Below are 26604 nucleotides of genomic sequence, written 5' to 3'. Positions count from 1 at the left end.
AACTCCATCCCCACATGCTCCATTCAGCGCACTGTACACAGACACCCTGGGCTATCCTTTCAATGCACCATTGTACTTTCCTGCTGTACTGCGGTTGATCCCGAACCCTCCCTAAAAGGGGAATTGCGGCTATTTGCTTAAACACTTGCTGCAGAGACGCGGCTGCTTCCCCACCTCCCAACCACGCACACTGTCCAAATAAAACACTGGGCACTGTGGGGCTGGCGCAGGGCATGGAAAAGGCAGCTGACCATTACCGCTGCGATCTGGAGTCTGTCCCAACGGCTTTCACCCCTGCATTTGGGCTGAGCAACCTGAGCCCCGTGCAGGCCCAATTCCACTGACAAACCCTGCACCTCCTCCCGCCGCCGACAGCGAGCGCCCTCCTGCCCGGTTCGAATACTGAGACTCTCCGCGGCACCCCCACCGCTGAAAACGCCCAGCTCTAAAACAGGCTGGCGCTGACAGTGGGCTGAGGCCGGAGGGAGTGTCACACGCACGACGGGCCAAAAGTCCGCCTCCTGTGACTGGACTGGAGGGGGCGCAGAGGAGATTCACCAGGATGTTGGCCTGGGATGAAACATTTAAGTTACGAAGAGAGGTTGGATAGACTTGGGTTGTTTTCGTTGGGGCAGAGAAGACTGAGGGGCGACCTGATCGAGGTGTAGAAGATGATGAGGGGCATGGACAGGGTGGATAGGGAGCAGCTGTTCTCCTGAGTTGAAGGGTCAGTCATGAGGGGACAAAAGTTCAAGGTGAGGGGCAGGAGGTTGAGGGGGGGGGGAATGTGAGGGAAAACTTTTTTACCCAGAGGGTGGTGAGGGTCTGGAATGCACTGCCTGGGAGGGTGGTGGGGGCGGGTTGCCTCACATCCTTTAAAAAGTACCTGGATGAGCACTTGGCACCTCATAACATTCAAGACTATGGGGCTAAGTGCTGGTCAATGGGATTAGGTAGGTAGGTCAGGTGTTTCTCACGTGTCGGCGCAGACTCGATGGGCCGAAGGGCCTCTTCTGCACTGTAACCATTACCACAGAATGACGCAGCACAGGGGGCGGCTATTCGGCCCATCCTGCTCATGCTGGCTCTCTGAAAGATCTATCCACTTAGTCCCACTAACTCCCTAGCTCTTTCCCCCACAGCCCTGCAAATGTCCCCCCCCTTCGAGTATTTATCCGATTCCCCCCCCTTTTGAAAGTTCCTATTGAATCTGCTTCCACCGCCCTTTCAGGCAGCGCCTTCCAGATCACAACAACTCGCTGTGTAAAAAAAAAAATCCTAATTTCAGCCCATTCTTTCACCAATTGCCTTTTGCATTAATGTAAAGGTTTCCATCCTGTGTTGATTACAGGCAGCCCTTGCTCACTCGAAAAGACATATCAACTTACCGATAATATTTCACCATTGCCACAAACGAAATGTTTTATAATCGAGGGCAATCTCTCTCGGCTTCACAGCTCTTGCAGAGTTCCTGATCAATAACTTAATAAACACCGGGAGAGATTTCACAGCCGCTGTGGCATTAAGACCCGCTGTTCTGCAACGCGTTGCAGCCGTCTGCATTTCCCAGACGTCTGTGTTTACAGATTCTTAAAGAGAAAGCACAGAAGTCCCCCCCCCCCCAATTGGCACCCCACCCCTCCCCACGAGCTCCAGAAACGCACAACCTGCTATACATTCTGCAGGATAAGCTGCCACTTATACAGTGCCTTTCACCGACTTTAAGAAAAAGTTAATCCTTCACAGGAGCTTTATCAGCCAAAATCGGAGGCCGGGCCATGTAAGGAAATAGGAGGACAGGTAACCAGAAGAGGTTGCTTTCCGAAGTGCCTTAAAAGGAGGAGAGAAGTGTCGAGCGGTTAGTCGCAGACTATTGTAACTACTACTACTGACAGCTTGCAGGGAACTTTCAATTCCTACAGAGAAAAGGGGCATGCGGGCGGTTGTGGTGGGGGGAGAGTGCAGGGAAAGGACAACAAAGTTACCATGACCTGGGTGGGTGGGGTGGGTGGGGGGGGAGGGGGAGGAGAATAAATTCAGAAAACAGCCTTAGCACGAACAGGGAGGGGGGGAAATCAGAGCTAGGAAGGCCCCGTTTCCATTAGTCAATATCCGCGGGGCGTAGATTTGAAGTAATGGGTAGAGGATTAGGAGGGAGTTGAAGAATAATTTTTTTCACCCAGAGGCTGATTTGGTGGTGGGGGCAAAGGGGCCGGTCTGGAACACTCTGCCTGAATGGAGGGGAGAGGTAGAAACCCTCATCACACAGTAAAAAATACTTGGATGAGATTTGGAGTGCCGCGACCTAGGGGGCTACGGGCCAAAAGCTGGGAAGATGGGTTAGGCTGGACGGCGATGGGCCGAGTGGCCTCCTTCTGTGCCGTAGAGCTTTCTATGATTTTCGGAACCGTGTCAGGGTGAACCGTGAGGGGTATATGTTGGTCAGGACACGGGGAGAACTCCCCTTTTACACCCACCCGTCTTGGAAGATGGAGCCGTTGGGTTTAACGCCCCATCTCAAAGACAGCACCTCCCACAGTGCAGGGCTGTCTCAATGGCAGTGCAGTATCAATGCAAGTGCTTCCCTGCTTTTTGATATCTGCATGACAGGGGGGGGGCGACCATTCAGCACGACACGTCCGTGCCAGCTCTCTGCAAGAGCCACTTAGCTAGTCCCACTCCCACTCCCCATAGCCCCGAAAATTCTCTCTCGTCAGATAATGATCCAATTCCCTTTTGAAAGCCTGATTGAGCCACCACACTCTCAGGCAGTGCACTCCAGATCACAACCACTTGTTAGGTATTAAAAAAAAATGCTTCTCCTCATGTCGCCTTTTACCTATCACCTTAAATCTGTACTCCCTCTGGTTCTCAATCCTTCCACCAACGGGTACAGTTTCTCCCTATCTACACTGTCCAGGCCCCTCGTGATGTTGAACACCTCAATCGAATCACCTCTCAACCTTCCCTTCTCCAAGGAGAACAGTCCCAACTTCTCCAATCTATCCATGGAACTTAACCCCCTCATCCCTGGAACAATTCTTGTAAACCTATTCTGCACTCTCTCCAAAGCCTTCACATCCTTCCTAAAGTGCGGTGCCCGGAAATGGACACAATACTCCAGTTGAGGCTGAACCAGTGTTTTATACAGGTTCATCATAAATTCCTTGCTTTTGTACTCTATGCCTCTACTAATAAAGCCCAGAATCCCATTTACTTTATTAACTGCACGCTCAATCTGTCCTATCACCGTCAATGGTGTGTGCACAAATACACCCAGGTCCCTCTGCTCCTGCACCCTCTTTAGGATTGTACCCTTTATGTTATATTGCCTCTCCGCATTCTTCCAACCAAATAAATATCACTTCACGCTTCTCTACATTAAACCTCATCTGCTACATCCCCACCCGTTCCACCAGCCTGTCTACGTCCTCCTGAAGTCTATTGCTGATCTCCTCACATTTAGCAACACTTTCAACTCTGGTGCCACCGCTAATTTTGAAATTCTGCCCTGCGCACCCGAGTTTAGGTCATTAATATATACCCAATAAAGCAGTGGTCATGCTACTGGAATGTTTACAGTGGAAACATTGGGCTGCCTTTGTCTCAACAACAATTTATATTTATATAGCACCTTTAACATAATGAACCGACCCAAGGGGCTTAAACAGGAACATTATAAAAGAAAGTAAGACGCCAAGGAGATATTAGGTCAGATGACCAAAGGTTTGGCCAAATAAGGAATGTCTTAAAGGAAGAAAGCGAGGTAGAGAAGTTTAGGGGGGGAAATTCCAGAGCTTAGGGCCCAGGCAGCCACCAATGGCGGAGCAATGGTAAGGTCAGAATTGGAGGAGCGCAGAAATCCTGGAGCGTTGCAGGGGCTAGAACAGGTTAGACAGATAGGGAGGAGGTGAGGCCGTGGAAATATTTGGAAATAAGGAAAATAATTTTAATAAGTTGTTTGACTGGGAGCCAGTGTAGATCAACGAGTACACGGGATCATGGGTGAATGGGACTTGGTATAAGTTAGGCCATAGGCAGCAGAGGTCCCCAGAGACAGTCATCACCAAACAGCCAATTCTTGTAGAACCTCCTTAGCTAGGTTCATGACAATATTGATGGCACAGATTCCCCAGAGACTCCTTTACCTGAACCCTTCAATAAACACAATTAAATGGTCTGGTTAGCTCTGGCAAAACTGAAGCAGAAGCCGGGTGTGTCGGGTACTTCGCCGCTCCGGGCTTCCCGGAGCCGGGCGTGTCGGGCACTTCGCCGCTCCGGGCTTCCCGGAGTCGGGCGTGTCGGGCACTTCGCCGCTCCGGGCTTCCCGGAGCCGGGCGTGTCGGGCACTTCGCCACTCCGGGCTTCCCGGAGCCGGGCGTGTCGGGCACTTCGCCGCTCCGGGCTTCCCGGAGCCGGGCGTGTCGGGCACTTCACCGCTCCGGGCTTCCCGGAGCCGGGTGTGTCGGGCACTTCACCGCTCCGGGCTTCCCGGAGCCGGGTGTGTCGGGCACTTCACCGCTCCGGGCTTCCCGGAGCCGGGTGTGTCGGGCACTTCACCGCTCCGGGCTTCCCGGAGCCGGGCACTTCGCCGCTCCAGGATTCCCGGAGCCGGGTCTGTTGGCCGTCTCACTGTAGTCGACACTTTAGAGTTGGGGTGCGCTGGGCCCTTCAGTGCCTCTAGTGTCCCAGAGTTGGGGAAATCTTCCTCTCTAGCTCCTTAGCGTTTTGCCGTTTCTTTTGCAGGTGTCCTCCTCCTTGCCTCTTGTCATCCCATGAGGAGCAGCCGCTGTAGTTCAAGATAGTGCCACTGGTCTGGCTGGTGACTGGGTCCCTTTTTTTTTGGGTAGTCTTCTTTGCAGTGTTCCTCATAACCACTTGCCACTCACCCGGCTGTTGATCTGCTGGCTCATCTTCCATTAATGCTGTCTGCTGTGAAGGTGGCTCAGGGGGCACTGCTGGTGTTTGGCAGTCTTTCTGCTGCACCCTTTCCTTCTCCTTGCTCCTCTCCGTGTCCTCCCTTGGCCTGTTTTTCTGCACGGCAGGGGTAGATTGCCGGTGTCCTTCGCAGCAACCAGGTGGGCCATACCTTCCCCTCCCCCCCCTTGGTTCTAGCCCCATGTGTAACTGAGGCAGCATTTTGGGCAGGTCTTGGGAGAGGCGGCCAGCCCCACCACACAGGTTGCAGCGCTTAAGTCTGCTTGCAGTCCTTTGTCCGCTGGCCTTCCGGCTCACAGTTCTTGTAGATGACAACGCGCCACCAGGCTAGAAATGCCACAGCCGGGGCAAACTCTGGAACGGCCCTCCCCCCACCTCCTGTCGACGAGGTAGCCCCAACGTCCCCCAGTAGCAAAGTTGGAGAGAGGCTGGTTCCTTCACCCACCACCTTCACGGTCGCCTGGATCTGCCATTTTGTTGGTGTGGATCCTACGTGGGTCCTTGGGCTTCAGTGCTACCCCCAGCCTTCTCTACGCGCCTGACAAGAAACCGGAGCACTTCCATGTCAGGAACGTGAGGATTGCAGAGACGGGAGAGTCACAGCCCCACCGAGAGTGGTTCTACCGATGGCTCCGCCTGGTTTCTTCACTCCTCAAAAACTTTCAAGAATCTCACGGATCCACTGACGTTTTTGCAACATAACATCAAAGTACCCGCCTGCTGGGGAAATCCTGCGGGCAGCTGTCTGTGACTTCAAATCCACAGCATTTGAACAGGACTCACTGAACAAAGACTCCTTCGCCAGTGTTACACGGCCCCCGGCTCGGAGCTCAGTTGTCAGTTGCAGCCATCCCTTAAAAGTCTTCACAGGGCAGACAGCAAGGCCCGAGCCCAGACGGAAACCACCACCACGGGAGAGTTTCAATGCCTACAGGTTGAAAGGCCAAAGCCACCACTGACACCCCCTCAAAAATAAAACCTAAAGAGTCACCAGCTCACACTGATCCAGGGAGAAACATCCATGGCCTCTTCCCTACCAGGTAAACTTTAAGCTGGCACAGAAACGCTTGCCAGCAGAGGCCGCCAGCCCCGACGGTACCTCATCGAGCCACCAATCGGTTACGTAAGGCCAGGAGGAGGTGCAAACCACCCGGTCATGCTGAGAGTGTCGCTTTTCATGTGGTGTCAGCTGTGACTGAGTGAGCAGCACTCTCACCTCTGAGTCAGAACGCTGCGAGTTCAAGTCCCACGCCATGGATTTGAGCACATAATCCAGGCTGTCACTCCCAGGGAGTGCTGCAGCCTGGCAAGGCTTTGGGATGATTCATTCAGCAGAGGTTCAGCCTGCCCCGCCCAGTGGATATAAATAAGGGTAGGGTGCATCTGTGTCCAATATTCATCCCTCAACCAACCTCACTTAAAACAGACGACCTGCTCGTTGCTCTCTGTGGGATCTTGCTGTGCACAAATTGCCTTTTGCACGGCCTGAGCCTCGAAAAGAAACCATTAGCTGCGAAATGCTATGGGGCGTTTCCGAGGAGGTCAGAGGTGCTTTCAACTTAACACAACAGCCAAAGAGCGACGGCAACGGAGGAGTGGGGTGGGGGGGAGCTTCTTAAAAGACCCAGTGATTGGCTTGGATCTGGAACGTGCTGCCCATGAGTGTGGTGGAGGCAGATTCAAATCGTGGCTCCCAAAAGGGAATTGAAACATTAAAAACTAGGAGGAGTAGGCCATTCGGCCCTTCGAGCCTACTCTTGTCATTCAACATGATCGTGGCTGATCCTCGATCTCAGCGCCATATTCCCGCTTTCTCTCCGTACCCCTTGATGCCCCTAATATCCAAAACATTATCCATTTCTTTCTCGAATATACTCGGTGACCCGGCCTCCACAGCCCTCTGTGGTAGAGAATTCCACAGGTTGACCGCCCTCTGAGTGAAGAAATGTTTCCTCATCTCAGTCCTAAATGGCCTGCCCCGTATCCTGAGACTGTGACCCCTTGTTCTAGACCCCCCCAACCAGGGGAAACATCCTCCCATCCCCGTCAGAATTGTGTACGTTTCAATCAGATCCCCTCTCATTCTTCTAAACTCCAGTGAATACTGGTCCAGTCAAACTAATCTCTCCTCATTCGACAGTCCTGCCGTCCCCGGTACCAGCCTAGTGAATCTTCGCTGCAATCCCTCTGTGGCGAGTATATCCTGGATAGGCACCCGAAGGAGGGGGGGATGTGGCAGGGCCACGGGAAAGGCGCAAGGGGAGCAGGGCCAGCCAGGCAGCACAGGCCACCTTTTGTGCCACAGCCGTTCGGCCATCAATCATTCTGCAAACTTATGCTTGAGATTTTGTAAAGTTTCTTCTCGCAAGCTTATCAGCTCAGGCTAACATTAATGGTCTATCAGTGGAGCGTATCTATCTCTAGCAAGAGGCCAGGAGCGTACAAGTGGGCAATTCTAGTATAAACTGGTGTATTAGCCAGGAGGTGAGCATGCGGATAACCACTACACGTGTGGAGTTATGCTTCAGTTGACCAGAGGCAAGGAATCTGCTTTTATTAATGAGTACAAGTAACAGGAGCCAGCCAGGAGTTCAAATTATCACAGCTCCTTCCAAACACCCTCAGCCTAATGATCCACCCCACACTCCCACACAAGGTAAACTGGTAAGAACCCGTGCCTGGCCAACCATTCCATGCCACCCTGTGTAATATTTGTATACTGGGGTACGTCAGAGTGCCAGCTCACCAGGTCAACGTACAACCCTCCTATGATCAGGGAACGCTGCATCGCTCAAATGCTGGCCTCTGGTGAACACACACGCACGCAGACACACACACACACGCACGCAGACACACACACACACGCACGCAGACACACACACACACACGCAGACACACACACACACGCACACAGACACACACACACGCGCACGCAGACACACACACGCACGCAGACACACACACACGCGCACGCAGACACACACACACACGCACGCACGCAGACACACACACGCACGCACGCAGACACACACACGCACGCACGCAGACACACACACGCACGCAGACACGCACGCGCACGCAGACACGCACGCGCACGCAGACACGCACGCGCGCGCAGACATGCACGTGCGCGCAGACACGCACGTGCGCACGCAGACACGCACGCGCACACAGACGCACGCACACACAGACGCACGCACACACACGTGCACACACACACACAGACACACACACCTGCCCGCATGCCCACCCACACGCGCTCACGCCCACACACTCCCTTCTCTCCACCACTGGCAGCTGAGGCCCCAAGCTCTTGATTCCTTAACTAAACTGCTCTGCCCATCTCTCTCTCCCCCCACCCCGCCCCACCCACACCTCTTTGACTAAGGAGTTCTGCAGCTCAGTGTCAACATTACAAGGCGCTACGAAAACGCACACTTCTTGCGTTTGCTTCCTGAGCATCGACAGCAGCAAGTCGCATCACCTCGCAGTGAAGTAGGCAGGCCCAAAGCCCACAAGCGCCCAGGAATCTGCCCCGATTCAGGCTGGCGATTTTGATGGAAATATTTAAAGACTGCGTAATGTTTAAAAAAAACCAGAATACCTGCTAGGCAGCAGTGTGACTACAGGACATGGCCTCCAATCCCTAGCAGCCGTTTTCCTTTTCCACCCCGCCTCGCTCCAAGTGCTGACCGTCCCCGGAGTGCCACGGATACGGTCAGTGCCTCCTGGGTACTGTGCCCAGATGCCCAGCGCGAAACCGAGCCAGTGGCTAAACAGGCCGATCCTCACTTAACCCAAACCCGACACCAGCACACTTTGCTTAGATAGTGATCAGGCTGATTTTGATTTTTTTTTTCCCCCCTCTGTAATCCAGCAGCAACAACTTGTATTCACACTCTTTGGACAGATTAGTTTTAAACGTACCTCCCTCCGGCACTCTTCTGGTTCTGGACAAGGTGAAAACAGCTCTTCGGGGTTATCCAGTCCCTTTCAATCCTAAACTCAGCCACCCCCATCACCTCTCAACCCTTCTCTCTTCCAGGGAAAGCATTCTGCTTCCCCTCTTCCCTATCCCTTCCGATGGCTGCGATATCCCCAGTGCCGCGGCGACCAGATCAGTTCAGGTTTCAAAGTGCGGACACGTCCAGGGTTTCTAAAAGCGGAGCCTTGCTATTTTGGCTCAGCCTTTCCCTACGCCCCAATATCCGATCTGCTCATCGTTTCACTCACTGCGGTCGAACCTCGTCGCTTTGCAAAAGAAGCAAGTGCGACGGGAGAGAAGAAAACTCTTTCACCCGGCGAGTGGTTCGGGTCTGGGACGCGCTGCCTGGAAGCGCAGTGGAGGCAGGTTCAATCGAGGCGCTCGAGAGGGGCATCAGATGATTATTTGAATGGAAAAAAAGGTGGAAGGGTTACGGGGAAAAAGGGCAGGAGAATGGCACTCGGTCATGATGCTCGTTTGGAGAGCCGATGCATAGCCTCCTCCTGTGCATCGCTTCAATTCATTGCCCATTAGGACCGTGCGCCGTGTGGTGCAAGTACCAAGCCATACAGAGCAGAAAGCGCCTGCACTTTGAGCCCTGTTGACGCTTTGTGAGCAGGCCTCAAAACGAAGCAACAGTGAGCACGCTACAGGTTAGCCTCAGCCAAATGAAACAGGGAGGATACAACATCGGCCTCATCCTGACGGCCAGGCCATGCGAGCGGCTGCATCGAGTTGTGCGTAGGCCCTCAGCACGCAGACACCAAAATGTCACGACGCGCTGAGTGAGGCTCTACTTGCGAGGGAGGGGGTCTGGCCACATTGCAGTGGAATGCTCCAGTCACTTGGGCAGTGCCACACCACTCGGGTAGGGAAAGGTTTATGCAGAGAAAAGGAGCTGGACACAGAGGTTTCCTCCGCTGGTCGGGGGAATCTAAAACACGGGGTTGGGGGCGGGGCCCAGTCTCAGGACAAGGGGCCGATCATTGAGGACTGAGATGAGGAGAAATGACTTCACCCAAAGGGTTGTGAATCTTTGGAATTCTCTGCCCCAGAGAGGTGTGGATGCTCCCTCGTTGGAATATATTTAAGGTTGGGACAGACAGATTTTTGGTCTCAGGGGATTTAAGGGGTATGGGGAGCGGGTGGGAAAACGGAGTTGAAGCCCAAGATCGGCCATGATCGTACTGAATGGCGGAGCAGGCTCGAACAGGCCGTGTGGTCTACTCCTGCTGCTATTGCTTATGTTTGACCACAAGTCCACCAGGCAGTTCCGCACTGTAATGTCCTCGAGGCCCTGTGGCAAAAGGAGACGCTGGATCTTGTTGGATTGTTCCCTTAGTAGACGGTCAAATACAGCTTTTTTTTTAATCCTTGCACGGGGTGGGTAACGGTGACCTTGAAACTACCATCGATTTGCCGCAAAAAACCCATCTGCCACTTTAGGGATGGGAATCTGCCACCCTCACCCAGCCTGGCCGACCAGTGACTCCACAGGTCCACTGCAATCTTACCTGCCCCCTGAAACAGCCCAGCAAGCCACTCAGCTACATTCCCAAGGGGCAACAGACCTTAGCGCCACCCACATCCTGTGCATGAACTAAAAAGAGTGGGCGCCGTGGGGGCAAGCAGCTGAAGGGCAGCCAGCGCCTCCTGTAGGGCAATGGGAAAATTGAAGGGAGAACACGAAACACAGATGCATTGCAGAGAGTAACACATAAACATATTCATCCTTACAGGCCGTGGCTGGGGCAGCTCCAGCTTTTGAGCGGCACCAGGCCAGCCACAACAGGCTTCACCTCACAGACAAACGTGCCCACCAGCACGACACGGACAAACAACAACTTCAGCTTCGTCAAACCTTCAGCACAGTGCGCGAAAGCATCAATATGTTCAGTGAAGGGAGTGCCTGGGCTGACGCTCGCCCCGTCTTGACTCCTGCCGGTCACCCCGGCAAGTTACCATCTCACCCGGTCAGCACGCCAACCCCACCGTCAGCTCCCCATCGCAGCCTGAGCTTTGCCCTCCACGGTTGGGCAGGCCCACTGCTTCACGGGGCATCCAAAGGTCGGCAGCTCTGACAGTGCAGGGCTCGGTTAGTGCAGGCCGGCATCTCAGCTCAGTGCGGGCTCTCAGTCCCACGGGCTTCACACTCCCCGTAAAGCAGCTGCCCGCTCCCTCCACACACCTGCTCTGCCACTCGGCAGCACCGCCTTCGGCAGCGCCATGAAGCAGTCGGCCTCCTGACGGATGGAGTAGGAATTCCCCCCTTACCTGCCCGAGTCTCCTGAACCATTCAGAAGGGACAAAGAGCAAAGGTGTCTGGGTCACACGGCGAGCCACGTCATCCTGGGCAAGAACGCAATGACCGAAAGGGAGCTCCAGAGGGGGAAATGGCACCAGCGGCCTCCAGACGCTACATTCTCTGCAAAACACAAATTAAGGTTGTTTTTAAAGAAAAGCCCAGATCACAAGACTTTTTTGGGTCTCTGGTCACAAGCTCAAATGTGAAACAGTCGCCTGGGGCATCAAAACAAAACACTCGGAGACGGGAGCAAGATTCAGTGAAGCTTCTATTAGACCTAAACCGCTGGTCCCAGTTACATTTAGGGCGATGGGTGGTCTGCGCTTTAAGGTAGCGTCATAGTAGCTTGTGAGAGGCAATACAGCTTAGTCAGAAAACTGGCTCCAAACTCTGCTGGCTGTAAGAGTGCTCCATGCTGAAACCTAGGACAATTCCACTCCAGCTTGGCGTCTGGGGTTAACTGCCAATCTCAATCAGAACAGCTTTTGGGTGACCCCAGCAAAATCAAGTTGCCACAGCCGGGCTGCGAATGGTATTTTTGAGGTTGACATAGAGGAACAATGTTTGAGTTTTACTCCAAGGCAATCACATGCTGTTCCTGTCCTGGGAGTGTTTGATGGGGACAGTGTAGAGGGAGCTTTACTCTGTATCTAACCCCGTGCTGTACCTGTCCAGGGAGTGTTTGATGGGGACAGTGTAGAGGGAGTTTTACTCTGTATCTAACCCCGTGCTGTAGCTGTCCTGGGACTGTTTGATGGGGACAGTGTAGAGGGAGTTTTACTCTGTATCTAACCCCGTGCTGTACCTGTCCTGGGAGTGTTTGATGGGGACAGTGTAGAGGGAGCTTTACTCTGTATCTAACCCCGTGCTGTACGTGCCCTGGGAGTGTTTGATGGGGACAGTGTAGAGGGAGTTTTACTCTGTATCTAACCCCGTGCTGTACCTGTCCTGGGAGTGTTTGATGGGGGCAGTGTAGAGGGAGCTTTACTCTGTATCTAACCCCGTGCTGTACCTGTCCTGAGAATGTTTGATGGGGACAGTGTAGAGGGAGCTTTACTCTGTATCTAACCCCGTGCTGTACCTGTCCTGAGAGCGTTTGACGGGGACGGTGTAGAGGGAGATTTACTCTGTATCTAACCCCGTGCTGTACCTGTCCTGGGAGTGTCTGAAGGGAACAGGTGTGGAACAAGCTTGAATCGATTGAACCACATGGCCACACTTCACCCCAGACATGTAGAAAGTTCACTCACGGCTGTTTTTTTTTAAACTAAGGGACGTGTTAAGACTGTAACCAGTGTGGGGCTAGCGAGACTCAAATAAGACAGGGACTAAGGCATGCATGTTCCCTGGGAATAGTGAGGATTTAAATTCAACAGGTGCTCTTGGTCTCTAACCCTGCTGGAAAGTGTGCGAGTGCGGGTGCCATAAGAGGACAGAGCCCAGCTCAGCTCCAACGTCGTCTTCCATCTTTCGAGCAGGCAGATATGTCTCTGACCCTGAAGGAATAGTCGGACCCACAGGTTCCAGTGGTTACCCCAGGCTACCAAAGAGCTGGAAGCTAGCAACAGTCGACACCTTCAGGCTGGTTAACCCTGTGCTAACCCTCTCCCACAAAAAGCAGCAGACACTAGCTCAATTCACCATTTTAAATCGGACAGCGGTAGGCTGTTGCCGAACGAGGGTAATAAAGGGATATGGAGATAAGGCAGGTGGATGGAATTCAGATGCAGATCAGCCATGATCTCACTGAATGGTGGGACACAACTCGAGGGGCTGAATGGCCTGCTCCTATCCCTATGTTAACGGTGGCTCAGTTGATGGTGCCCTCACCCCGGAGTGGGAAGGGAAATAGTCGAGCCTGTCTGATTATCCGTGGACATGCCAGGGCAGTGCTGATCAGTTGGTGGGGGCAAAAGATCCTGTGGCATTCAGGAGGAGAGCAGGCGAGGCTCCCAGTACCCTGGAAAACATACTTCTCCCACCCAGCATTGGCCAGTCGCCTCATGGCTGTTTGGGCACTTGCAGGGTGCAAATTGCACAGCAAGCTCCCACAAACACCTGAGTGATAAATGACCAAATGCTGTTTGAAGAATAAATATCGGCCCCAGGACACAGGAAAACCCACCCATGCACCCTCTGCTCTTCAACCAATAGTGGTCCCGGGATTTTATATGTCCCCTGAGAGGGCAAATGGGGGCCTCAGTTTAATGTCTCGTCTGAAAGACAGTACCTCCAACAGTGCGGCACTCCCTCAGTACTGACCCTCCGACAATGCGGCACTCCCTCAGTACTGACCCTCCGACAGTGCGGCACTCCCTCAGTACTGACCCTCCGACAGTGCGGCACTCCCTCACTACTGACCCTCCGACAGTGCAGCACTCCCTCAGTACTGACCCTCCGACAGTGCGGCACTCCCTGAGTACTGACCCTCCGACAGTGCGGCACTCCCTCAGTACTGACCCTCCGACAGTGCAGCACTCCCTCAGTACTGACCCTCCGACAGTGCGGCGCTCCCTCAGTACTGACCCTGCGACAGTTCAGCACTCCCTCAGTACTGACCCCCTGACAGTGCAGCGCTCCCTCAGTACTGACCCTCCGACAGTGCAGCACTCCCTCAGTACTGACCCCCTGACAGTGCAGCACTCCCTCAGTACTGACCCTCCGACAGTGCAGCATTCCCTCAGTAATGACACTCCGACAGTGCAGCACTCCCTCAGTACTGACCCTCTGACCGTGCGATGCTCCCTCAGTACTGACCCTCCGACAGTGCGGCGCTCCCTCAGTACTGACCCTCCGACAGTGCGGCACTCCCTCAGTACTGACCCTCCGACAGTGCGGCACTCCCTCAGTACTGACCCTCTGACCGTGCGATGCTCCCTCAGTACTGACCCTCCGACAGTGCTGCACTCCCTCAGTACTGACTCTCCGACAGTGCGGCACTCCCTCAGTACTGACCCTCTGACAGTGCGGCACTCCCTCAGTACTGACCCTCTGACCGTGCGATGCTCCCTCAGTACTGACCCTCCGACAGTGCAGCGCTCCCTCAGTAATGACCCTCCGACAGTGCAGCGCTCCCTCAGTAATGACCCTCCGACAGTGCGGCACTCCCTCAGTACTGACCCTTCGACAGTGCGATGCTCCCTCAGTCCTGGCACTGGGAGTGTCGGCCTGGGTTGTGGCCTCAGGCCCCTGGAGTGGGGACTCGAACCCACCACCTTCTGACCCAGAGGCAAGGGAGAACGAGCTACTGAACATTTATTTGCGTCCTGCTGGCTGCATTTCAAAGTAATTGACTGCACGCGAAGCTCTTTTCGAATGTCCCTGGGAGACATTCAATGACGACAGAGATTCTATCTTCCTCCGGTTCAATGACCTTCCATCAGAGCTGTTCTAGCAGTTCGAGAGGGCAGCCCACTGCCACCTTCTCTGGGCAAGCGGGGAGAGGCAGCAAAGAGTCAGCCACACCTACCACATGCAAAACGCTGAGGAGTAAGAGAGATGCCACCATTGCAAGCATGGAAATGGATGTCAAATCATTCATCTGCTGGCACCAGAGGAGGATAACGCTCCTGAAGGCTGTGGGGTTGTTCTAAGAGAAAAGCCCACACCAGGTCGATTACCACCTTCCGGCTGGTTTAAACGGCTTCCAATGCCAATCTGTGGGGCTGAATACCCTCAGACTGCTGTGCCAACACTGCCCACACCCCCAGGGACAAGTACATTTCTTTTGTCAAGGTGTGCTGACCGTAGAACCCGGGGTTATGTTTACTTGCTGCCGGAGCTGTGCAGGCAGCACTCCCCGCCTCAATCGGAAGATCCTAAGTTTGAGCCCCATAATCCTGGCCGACACACACGCACGCGCACACACACACACGCGCACGCACACGCGCACACGTACACACACACATGCACACACACACACACACGCATACACACACACACACGCATACACACACACACGCATACACGCATACACACACACACGCATACACACACACACGCATACACACACACACGCATACACACACACACGCATACACACACACGCATACACACACACGCATACACACACACACGCATACACACACACACGCATACACACACACACGCATACACACACACGCATACACACACACACGCATACACACACACACGCATACACACACACACGCATACACACACACACGCATACACACACACACGCATACACACACACACGCATACACACACACACGCATACACACACACACGCATACACACACACACAGAGACAGACACACACAGCATCCATGCCAAGGACAACAGGAGAGCTCTCCTCAACGCCCTGCCCAACGTGTATCCCTCCACAGCTACACAGTTTATTGGGGTCACGGGTCGCACTGTTGTTTGTGTGGGGTCTTGCTATGCTGCCTTCCCTACATGGTGACAGTGACTCCCCTTCGAAAGCGATTTGGAGGCCGCGAGGCGCACTATGGGGGGGTCCTGAGACAGGGCAAAAGGCGCGACAGAAGCTTTACCGCCTCTCCGGACCACACTGCTGCTGATTTGAGGACAAATCAGGCCACAGACGCTCGAGCAGACCCTGCCAAAGCTCTCCTCCGTCACTGGCCTGATAACCTGGATTTTTGCTTTGTTTCAGGCTGCCCTGTGGGCGCGACGCTCTCTCCAGGTCACGTGGGCACAGGAGGTGCGTCACGAGCCAACGGCAGCGCTCAGGAGGGACAAGTGCTCCACAACGCATCTGTTAATTCCGTCCCGTTGCTGCCCGCGGAGGACCGGCTAGTATTTACTCAGCCTCAAGCCCTACCTGAGGGAGCGCTGCACTGTCGGGCACTGTCACGTTCATCAGTCCCTGCCTGCCCAACGTGCATATATTTGCCCTCCTAACAGGGAGGCTAATTCCCTCTGGGGGGGGGAACGTTGGGCATCTTAAAAGCGGAGCCAAGCTGCTCTCAGTGGGAGGAAAAGATCGGATGATATTACTGGAAAACCCGGGAGAGCTCCTGGTTACCGGGGCAACATTACTCCCTCAACCAACATCTTCAAAAAAAAAACCGGATTATCTGAGCATTCCTTTCACTGGTTCCTTCCACCAGCGATCCTTTCCACTCACCCGATAAGGGTTAACACCGCATTCAAAAGACAGCGCCTTCTCACCCCCCCCCCCCACCCACCCACCCCCCCCCCCCCCCCCACCCCCACAGTGCTCAAGTCTGGGATTCGGGTTTGAACTCACGGTCGTCCGGCACAAGAAGGCAGAGAGAGGGAGAGTGCCGTCCGCTCAGTCCAGCTCAGGCTGACACCAGGCACGCTTCGGACACCAATGGCATCGAGTCCAGCGCCACAGAAAACCGCCCACTCGGGCCCTCCCCATCCACTCACCACCCCAACTTGGAAATGTGTCGCCCGTTCCTTCACTGTGGCTGGGTCAAAATCCTCCCCAACAGCACAGTGGGTGTGCCTACGCCGCAGGGACTGCAGCGGCGGCTCACCACCACCTTCTCGAGGGGGCAGTTAGGGACGGGCAATAAATGCTGGGCCCGGCCAAGCGAGGCTGGCGTGCCCTGAACAAATAAGAGGAAACTGGCCCCATTACTTGTGCCTGTGCTCCATGAGATATCCGGTGGTGCGTACTGGGTTCCTCAAACACAAAGGGGGGTACACATTTCACACCACACACTTCCTACCCAACATGGGAAGAAGCAACTAGCTCCCGTTGACGAAAGTGAATGCAAACTACCTTTTAAGTGGTAGGGAGTCACAGGCCAGAATATTTTCCTGGGAGCATACCCTCTGCTGCCCTCATACCCTGCCCCCAAACGACAGTAACAAGCCTCGGGTTAATACGAACGTGCAAATTAGGAGTAGGCCATTCGGCCCCTCGGGCCTGCTCTGCCATTCGATAGGATCATGGCTAATCTGACTGTGACCTCGATTCCACATTCCTGCCTACACCCCCCACCCCCCCCCGACAACCTTTGACTCCCTTGTTAGTCAAGAATCTATCTACCTCTGCCTTAAACATATTCGCTGACACTGCCTCCACCACTCTCTGGGGAACAGAGTTCCAATGAAGAATTTAATTGCACAAAACCCTGATTATAGGCAGACAGTGTACAGTGACATAGGGTTCAACACAAAGGACTGCCTGTCACAGGCCTACACACGAGACAAGCTGCAGAACCAACAACCTTCATTTCTATAGCACCTTTAACATCATAAAACAGCCCAAGCTGCTGCACACACGCGGCATCGGACAGAATCTGACCCCGAGCCACGTAAGGAGATATTAGGGATAGGTGACCAAAAGCTCGGTCAAAGAGTTCGGTTTTAAGGGGAGTCTTAAAGGAGAGAGAGAGAGAGAGGTTTAGGGAGAGAATTCCAGAGCTTAGGGCCCCCCAGGCAGCTGAAGGAACGGCCGCCAATGTTGGAGCGAAGGGAATCGGGGGATGCTCAAGAGGCCAGAAGTAGAGGAGTCCAGAAAGTTTGGAGAGGGGAGAACTGGAGGGGGTTACAGACCTAGGGAGGGGGCTTGGGCCATGGAGGGATTGGAACATAAGGATCAGAATATTAAAATGGAGCGTCGCTGTCATGGCAGTGCCCTTTTGGAAGGGTGAAATTATACTCACCTCGGATTCGGAACGTCGAGGGTTCTAGTCCCCACTCCAGAGATTTGAACATAAAATCATGCCTGGACTGAGGAAATACCGCCCTGTTGGAGGGTCAGTGCTGAGGGAGCGCCGCACGGTCAGAGGGTCAGTACTAAGGGAGCACTGCACTGTCGAAGGGTCAGTACTGAGGGAGCGCCGCACTGTCGGAGGGTCAGTACTGAGGGAGTGCCGCACTGTCGGAGGGTCAGTACTGAGGGAGCGCCGCACTGTCGGAGGGTCAGTACTGAGGGAGCGCCGCACTGTCGGAGGGTCAGTACTGAGGGAGCGCCGCACTGTCGGAGGGTCAGTACTGAGGGAGCGCCGCACTGTCGGAGGGTCAGTACTGAGGGAGCGCCGCACTGTCGGAGGGTCAGTACTGAGGGAGCGCCGCACTGTCGGAGGGTCAGTACTGAGGGAGTGCCGCACTGTCAGGAGGATTAGTACTGAGGGAGCGCCGCACTGTCGGAGGGTCAGTACTGAGGGTGTGCCGCACTGTTGGAGGGTCAGTGCAGAGGGAGCACCGCACTGTCGGAGGGACAGTACTGAGGGAGCACCGCACTGTCGGAGGGTCAGCACTGAGGGAGCACCGCACTGTCGGAGGGTCAGTACTGAGGGAGTGCCGCACTGTCGGAGGGTCAGTACTGAGGGCATGCCGCAATGTCAGAGGTTCAGTACTGAGGGAGCACCGCACTGTCGGAGGGTCAGTGCTGAGGGAGAGCCACACTGTCGGAGGGTCAGTACTGAGGGAGTGCCGTACTGTCGGAGGGTCAGTACTGAGGGCATGCCGCACTGTCAGAGGGTCAGTACTGAGGGAGCGCCACACTGTCGAAGGGTCAGTACTGAGGGAGCGCCGCACTGTCGGAGGGTCAGTACTGAGGGAGCGCCGCACTGTCGGAGGGTCAGTACTGAGGGAGCGCCACACTGTCGGAGGGTCAGTACTGAGGGAGCGCCGCACTGTCGGAGGGTCAGTACTGAGGGAGTGCCGCACTGTCGGAGGGTCAGTACTGAGGGAGTGCCGCACTGTCAGGAGGATTAGTACTGAGGGAGCGCAGCACTGTCGGAGGGTCAGTACTGAGGGTGTGCCGCACTGTTGGAGGGTCAGTGCAGAGGGAGCACCGCACTGTCGGAGGGACAGTACTGAGGGAGCACCGCACTGTCGGAGGGTCAGCACTGAGGGAGCACCGCACTGTCGGAGGGTCAGTACTGAGGGAGTGCCGCACTGTCGGAGGGTCAGTACTGAGGGCATGCCGCAATGTCAGAGGTTCAGTACTGAGGGAGCACCGCACTGTCGGAGGGTCAGTGCTGAGGGAGAGCCACACTGTCGGAGGGTCAGTACTGAGGGAGTGCCGTACTGTCGGAGGGTCAGTACTGAGGATGTGCCGCACTGTCGGAGGGTCAGTACTGAGGGTGTACCGCACTGTCAGAGGGTCAGTAGTGAGGGAGTGCTGCACTGTCGGAGGGTCAGTACTGAGGGTGTGCCACACTGTCGGAGGGTCAGTACTGAGGGTGTACCACACTGTCGGAGGGTCAGTACTGAGGGTGTACCGCACTGTCGGAGGGTCAGTACTGAGGGTGTGCCGCACTGTCGGAGGGTCAGTACTGAGGGAGCGCGGCACTGTCGGAGGGTCAGTACGGAGGGAGTGCCGCACTGTCGGACGGTCAGTACTGAGGGAGCGCCGCACTGTCGGAGGGTCAGTACTGAGGGAGTGCCGCACTGTCGGAGGGTCAGTAGTGAGGGAGCGCCGCACTGTCGGAGGGTCAGTACTGAGGGTGTGCCGCACTGTTTGAGGGTCAGTACTGAGGGAGTGCCGCACTGTCGGAGGGTCAGTACTGAGGGAGTGCCGCACTGTTGGAGGGTCAGTACTGAGGGAGTGCCGCACTGTCGGAGGGTCAGTACTGAGGGAGTGCCGCACTGTTGGAGGGTCAGTACTGAGGGAGCGCCGCACTGTCGGAGGGTCAGTACTGAGGGAGCGCCGCACTGTCGGAGGGTCAGTACTGAGGGAGTGCCGCACTGTTGGAGGGTCAGTACTGAGGGAGTGCTGGACTGTCGGAGGGTCAGTACTGAGGGAGTGCTGGACTGTCAGATGAGTTAAGCTGAGACCCTGTCTGCCCTCTCGGATGGATACAAACGTTTCCACATTCACCACAGGAAGAGTGGGAGTGTTGGCCGGTGGAGTGGGGGGAAGGGTGAGGAGAGTTCTCCTCGGTATCCTGGGGGTCAATATTTATCCCTCAACTAACATCTTGTACAGATGATAGTGAAATATTTCATTTGTGGGATCTTTTTGTGCCCAGTTTGGACACTGTGTTACTCACTTGACAGCAGTTATTACACTTCAAGAAAAATGCCTTGATCAAATGTAAAGAAGGCACAAAGACTTGCATTTATATATCACCTTTCTCAACCCAAGCCCTGATGCTTTGGGACATTCTGAGGTTGTGAAAGGAGCTTTATAAATTCAAACCCTTTCATTTCTTCCTGGTCAAGAGCATTGGACAACAACCGAGAATGTGCACGCCAGGTAATTTTCAAATCGCTAGCAAAGGGCACTGTAGATTCCTCAGTTTCTGTTCTGGCAATACCTCCATTTGTCATCCACTGTTTTCAAATCCCTCCCTATCTCTGTAACCTCCTCCAGCCCCTACAACCCTCTCTATCTCTGTAACCTCCTCCAGCCCCTACAACCCTCCCTATCTCTGTAACCTCCTCCAGTCCCTACACCCCTCCCTATCTCTGTAACCTCCTCCAGCCCCTACACCCCTCCCTATCTCTGTAACCTCCTCTAGCTCCTAAAACCCTCCGAGATCTCTGCGCTCCTCCAATTCCGGCCCCTTGAGCATCCCCCGATTCCCATCGCTCCACCATTGGCGGCCGTGCCTTCAGCTGCCTGGGGGCCCTGAGCTCTGGAAGTGCCTCCCTAAACCTCTCGCTCCCCCCCCTCCTTTAAGATGCTCCTTAAAACAACCCCTTTCCTGTCGTAAAAGCTCCTTGGGCGGCTTGATGTCAAATTCTGTTTGACTTATGCTCCCCTGATGCTCCCTGGGTGGTTTTACCCCACGAAGGTGCTACATGAATGCAGGCTTGCTGTTGAAACTAGCACGTTCCAGGTTACACATGAGTGAGTGGCCCGACTGGGTTCTGGAGCCTGACGGTGTGAGGTGGGGAGAGCTGAATGAACACACACAGCTGCTGCTAACTCATCCCTGGGGAGGTGTACCTCCCTCAACGACAATCCAGCCTCCTCACACTCGGGCTCACCAATTCCCCTCAGCCAGATGAGGTCACAACAAGCCATCAACATCGAAAATAAACAGCGCACAAAAATGCTAATTATAACATTCGGCGGCTGTTTTTCAACAAGGTTCTCATGGTGACACCTTTTAGTCAAGTAACACGTCTGGTGGTGTGATATGTGCGAACCAGGAGATCCCAAGTTGAGTTCATCATCCTGGGTTAAGACCAATTCCAACCAGGCAATGAGGGGCAAAACCAGGCAAAGAATGGTCAATGCAAGATCATAAGAGGAGGAGGCCATTCAGCCCCTCGAGCCTGCTCCACTCAATAGGATCATGGCTGATCAGATGGTGGCCTTAACTCCACTTTCCTCCCTGTCCCCTCCATAACCCTTGACCCCTTCATTGATTAAAAACCTGTCTAACTCAGCCTCAAATGTATTCAATGATGGAGCATTCACAACCCACTGGGATAGAGAATTCCAAAGATTCACAACCCACTGGGATAGAGAATTCCAAAGATTCACAACCCACTGGGATAAAGTTCCAAAGATTCACAACCCACTGGGGTAGAGAATTCCAAAGATTCACAACCCACTGGGGTAGAGAATTCCAAAGATTCACAACCCACTGGGATAGAGAATTCCAAAGATTCACAACCCACTGGGGTAGAGAATTCCAAAGATTCACAACCCACTGGGATAGAGAATTCCAAAGATTCACAACCCACTGGGATAGAGAATTCCAAAGATTCACCACCTACTGGGATAGAGAATTCCAAAGATTCACAACCCACTGGGATAGAGAATTCCAAAGATTCACAACCCACTGGGGTAGAGAATTCCAAAGATTCACAACCCTCTGGGATAGAGAATTCCAAAGATTCACAACCCGCTGGGGCAGAGAATTCCAAAGATTCACAACCCACTGGGATAGAGAATTCCAAAGACTCACAACCCGCTGGGATAGAGAATTCCAAAGACTCACAACCCGCTGGGATAGAGAATTCCAAAGACTCACAACCCACTGGGGTAGAGAATTCCAAAGATTCACAACCCACTGGGATAGAGAATTCCAAAGATTCACAACCCGCTGGGATAGAGAATTCCAAAGATTCACAACCCACTGGGGTAGAGAATTCCAAAGATTCACAACCCACTGGGGTAGAGAATTCCAAAGATTCACAACCCACTGGGGTAGAGAATTCCAAAGATTCACAACCCTCTGGGATAGAGAATTCCAAAGATTCACAACCCACTGGGGTAGAGAATTCCAAAGACTCTCAACCCGCTGGGATAGAGAATTCCAAAGATTCAAAACCCACTGGGGTAGAGAATTCCAAAGATTCACAACCCACTGGGGTAGAGAATTCCAAAGATTCACAACCCGCTGGGATAGAGAATTCCAAAGATTCACTACCCGCTGGGGCAGAGAATTCCAAAGATTCACAACCCACTGGGATAGAGAATTCCAAAGACTCACAACCCACTGGGATAGAGAATTCCAAAGACTCACAACCCACTGGGATAGAGAATTCCAAAGACTCACAACCCACTGGGATAGAGAATTCCAAAGATTCACAACCCACTGGGATAGAGAATTCCAAAGATTCACAACCCGCTGGGATAGAGAATTCCAAAGACTCACAACCCACTGGGGTAGAGAATTCCAAAGACTCACAACCCACTGGGTTAGAGAATTCCAAAGATTCACAACCCACTGGGATAGAGAATTCCAAAGATTCACAACCCACTGGGGTAGAGAATTCCAAAGACTCACAACCCGCTGGGATAGAGAATTCCAAAGACTCACAAGCCTTTAAGGGGAGACATTTCTCCCCATCTCAGAAATTGATTTGAGGACGCACAGGGTTGGAGAGGCACTGCTGTCATTCTCCTCACCTCAGGTAAGATACACTTACCTGAGAGGGAGTGCGACTGAGGTCCGCTATACTGCATCCGGGGACGAGGGGATGGTCTTCGGCGGAGGGATTGAGTAAGACTGGGCCTTTATTCCCGGGAGTTTAGAAGAATGAGAGGTGATCTCATTGGAAAAATAAAGGGGTTTGACAGCGTAGATGCTGAGAGGCAGAGTTCCACCACCACCCCCGGTTGGGAACACAGGGGTCACAGCCTCAGGATAAGCAGATGGTCATTTAGGGCTGAGGTGAGGAGAAATTTCTTCACTCAGAGGATAGCACCTCTTTAGAATTCTCTACCCCGGAGAGTTGTGGGTGCTCCATTGTTCAGTAGATTCAAGACTGAGGTTGAGAGATTTTTGGACACTGAGGGAATTATGGGATGGGGCAGGAAATAGAGTTGAGGTAAAGGGCTGAATGGCCTCCTTCTGTGCTGTAACTGTTCTATGATTCTATCAGCCACATTCGCAGTGATGGTCAGGCTCAATGGGCCAAATGGTCTTCCCCAGCTCCTATTTCTCAAATCCTGCTTGATGATCAATCCAAAAGCAAATGCACACTCCACCAGACACTCACTGAACCAGGTGTCAGCCAAGGTTCAGTGTGGAGCACTCTCGCCACACTGGGCCCCACAGCCTAGGCTGACACTCCCAGCGCTGGTACTGAGGGTTGGCACTGAGGAAGCGCCGCACTATCGGGGGGTCGGCACTGAGGGTGTGCCGCACTGTCAGGGGGTCGGCACTGAGGGAGTGCCGCACTGTCGGAGGGTCAGTGCTGAGGGAGCGCCGCACTGTCGGAGGGTCAGTACTGAGGGAGTGCCGCACTGTCAGGGGGTCAGTACTGAGGGAGCGTCGCACTGTCGGAGGGTCAGTGCTGAGGGATCGCCGCACTGTCGGAGGGTCAGTACTGAGGGAGTGCCGCACTGTCGGAGGGTCAGTACTGAGGAAGCGCCGCACTGACGGAGGGTCAATACTGAGGGAACGCCGCACTGTCGGAGGGTCAGTGCTGAGGGAGCGCCGCACTGTCGGAGGGACAGTACTGAGGGAGCGCCGCATTGTCGGAGGGTCAGTACTGAGGGAGTGCCGCACTGTCGGAGGGTCAGGCCTGAGGGAGCGCCGCACTGTCGGAGGGTCAGGCCTGAGGGAGCGCCGCACTGTCGGAGGGTCAGGCCTGAGGGAGCGCCGCACTGTCGGAGCGCTGGACTGTCGGAGGGTCAGTGCTGAGGGAGTGCCGCACTGTCGGAGGGTCAGTACTGAGGGAGTGCCGCACTGTCAGGGGGTCAGTACTGAGGGAGTGCCGCACTGTCAGAGGGTCAGTACTGAGGGAGCACCACAGTGTCGGAGGGTCAGTACTGGGGGAGCGCCGCACTGTCGGAGGGTCAGTACTGAGGGAGTGCCGCACTGACGGAGGGTCAATACTGAGGGAACGCCGCACTGTCGGAGGGTCAGTGCTGAGGGAGCGCCGCACTGTCGGAGGGACAGTACTGAGGGAGCGCCGCATTGTCGGAGGGTCAGTACTGAGGGAGTGCCGCACTGTCGGAGGGTCAGGCCTGAGGGAGCGCCGCACTGTCGGAGGGTCAGGCCTGAGGGAGCGCCGCACTGTCGGAGGGTCAGGCCTGAGGGAGCGCCGCACTGTCGGAGCGCTGGACTGTCGGAGGGTCAGTGCTGAGGGAGTGCCGCACTGTCGGAGGGTCAGTACTGAGGGAGTGCCGCACTGTCAGGGGGTCAGTACTGAGGGAGTGCCGCACTGTCAGAGGGTCAGTACTGAGGGAGCACCACAGTGTCGGAGGGTCAGTACTGAGGGAGCGCCGCACTGTCGGAGGGTCAGTACTGAGGGAGTGCCGCACTGTCGGAGGGTCAGTACTGAGGGAGCGCCGCATTGTCAGAGGGTCAGTACTGAGGGAGCGCCGCACTGTCGGAGGGTCAGTACTGAGGGAGTGCCACACTGTCAGAGGGTCAGTACTGAGGGAGTGCCGCACTGTCGGAGGGTCGGTACCGAGGGAATGCCGCACTGTCGGAGGGTCAGTACCGAGGGAACGCCGCACTGTCGGAGGGTCAGTACTGAGGGAGTGCCGCACTGTCGGAGGGTCAGGCCTGAGGGAGCGCCGCACTGTCGGAGGGTCAGGCCTGAGGGAGCGCCGCACTGTCGGAGGGTCAGGCCTGAGGGAGCGCCGCACTGTCGGAGCGCTGCACTGTCGGAGGGTCAGTGCTGAGGGAGTGCCGCACTGTCGGAGGGTCAGTACTGAGGGAGTGCCGCACAGTCGGAGGGTCAGTACTGAGGGAGTGCCGCACTGTCAGGGGGTCAGTGCTGAGGGAGTGCCGCACTGTCAGAGGGTCAGTACTGAGGGAGCGCCACAGTGTCGGAGGGTCAGTACTGAGGGAGCGCCGCACTGTCGGAGGGTCAGTACTGAAGGAGTGTCGCACTGTCGGAGGGTCAGTACTGAGGGAGCGCCGCACTGTCGGAGGGTCAGTACTGAGGGAGTGCCGCACTGTCGGAGGGTCAGTACTGAGGGAGCGTCGCACTGTCGGAGGTTCAGTACTGAGGGAGTGCCGCACTGTCGGAGGGTCAGTACTGAGGGAGCGCCGCACTGTCGGAGGGTCAGTACTGAGGGAGCACCGCACTGTCGGAGGGTCAGTACTGAAGGAGCGCCGCACTGTCGGAGGGTCAGTACTGAGGGAGTGCTGCACTGTCAGGGGGTCAGGGCTGAGGGAGTGCCGCACTGTCGGAGGGTCAGTACTGAGGGAGCGCCGCACTATCAGGGGGTCAGTGCTGAGGGAGTGCCGCACTGTCAGAGGGTCAGTACTGAGGGAGCGCCGCACTGTCGGAGGGTCAGTACTGAGGGAGCGCCACAGTGTCGGAGGGTCAGTACTGAGGGAGCACCGCACTGTCGGAGGGTCAGTACTGAAGGAGTGCCGCACTGTCGGAGGGTCAGTACTGAGGGAGTGCCGCACTGTTGGAGGGTCAGTACTGAGGCAGCGCCGCACTGTCGGAGGGTCAGTACTGAGGGAGCGCCGCACTGTCGGAGGGTCAGTACTGAGGCAGCGCCGCACTGTCGGAGGGTCAGTACTGAGGGAGCGCTGCACTGTCGGAGGGTCAGTACTGAGGGAGCGCCGCACTGTCGGAGGTTCAGTACTGAGGGAGCGCCGCACTGTCGGAGGGTCAGTACTGAGGGAGTGCCACACTGTCGGAGGGTCAGTACTGAGGGAGCGCCGCACTGTCAGGGGATACGTTGTTCAGTGGGAGATGTTAAACCATGGGTGGATGTCAAAGATCAGACAAAGGAGGCTGCCACCCGGGTCAGATCTCACACAGGGCAGGGGCAGGGAAGGGTGGGGTTAGAGACTGCATCTTGAAAAGCACTTGCAGCAACCACCATCCTCTTTAATTAATATCCTCCAGCATTGTAATTATCAAATTTCCAACCGATTCAATGCTTCACAGATCTGCCCAGCCTGCTGCAACATGCAACATGGGTGCAAATTCACCCAGGACAGTAAGGCAAAAAAAAAACAGCTTTGTCAGATGAATCTCACACACTGTAAAAAAAACACAGGAAAATTTACTGCCCCCCTCC

At 54.9% G+C, this 26604-nt stretch overlaps 2 protein-coding genes across 2 annotated transcripts in view; both read right to left on the bottom strand.

Annotated features, from left to right (window-relative positions):
- LOC144673997 (uncharacterized) overlaps positions 1-26604 on the bottom strand; it is a 131907-nt gene that overhangs the window by 96675 nt on the left and 8628 nt on the right. The gene's annotated exons all lie outside the window — the stretch shown is intronic.
- Positions 1-26604, bottom strand: part of gatad2b (GATA zinc finger domain containing 2B) — a 111511-nt gene that overhangs the window by 76736 nt on the left and 8171 nt on the right. The window contains exon 2 of the mRNA XM_078535572.1: positions 11198-11348. The gene's annotated coding sequence lies outside the window, so the exon portion shown is untranslated. The remainder of the gene's footprint in view (positions 1-11197; positions 11349-26604) is intronic.

This window comes from Cetorhinus maximus, unplaced genomic scaffold (genome assembly GCF_964194155.1).
Source record: "Cetorhinus maximus unplaced genomic scaffold, sCetMax3.hap1.1 HAP1_SCAFFOLD_531, whole genome shotgun sequence".
NCBI classification, from domain to species: Eukaryota; Metazoa; Chordata; class Chondrichthyes; order Lamniformes; family Cetorhinidae; genus Cetorhinus; species Cetorhinus maximus.
Note: the sequence above shows the minus strand (reverse complement) of the source record. Positions and strands in the feature narration are given on the sequence as shown.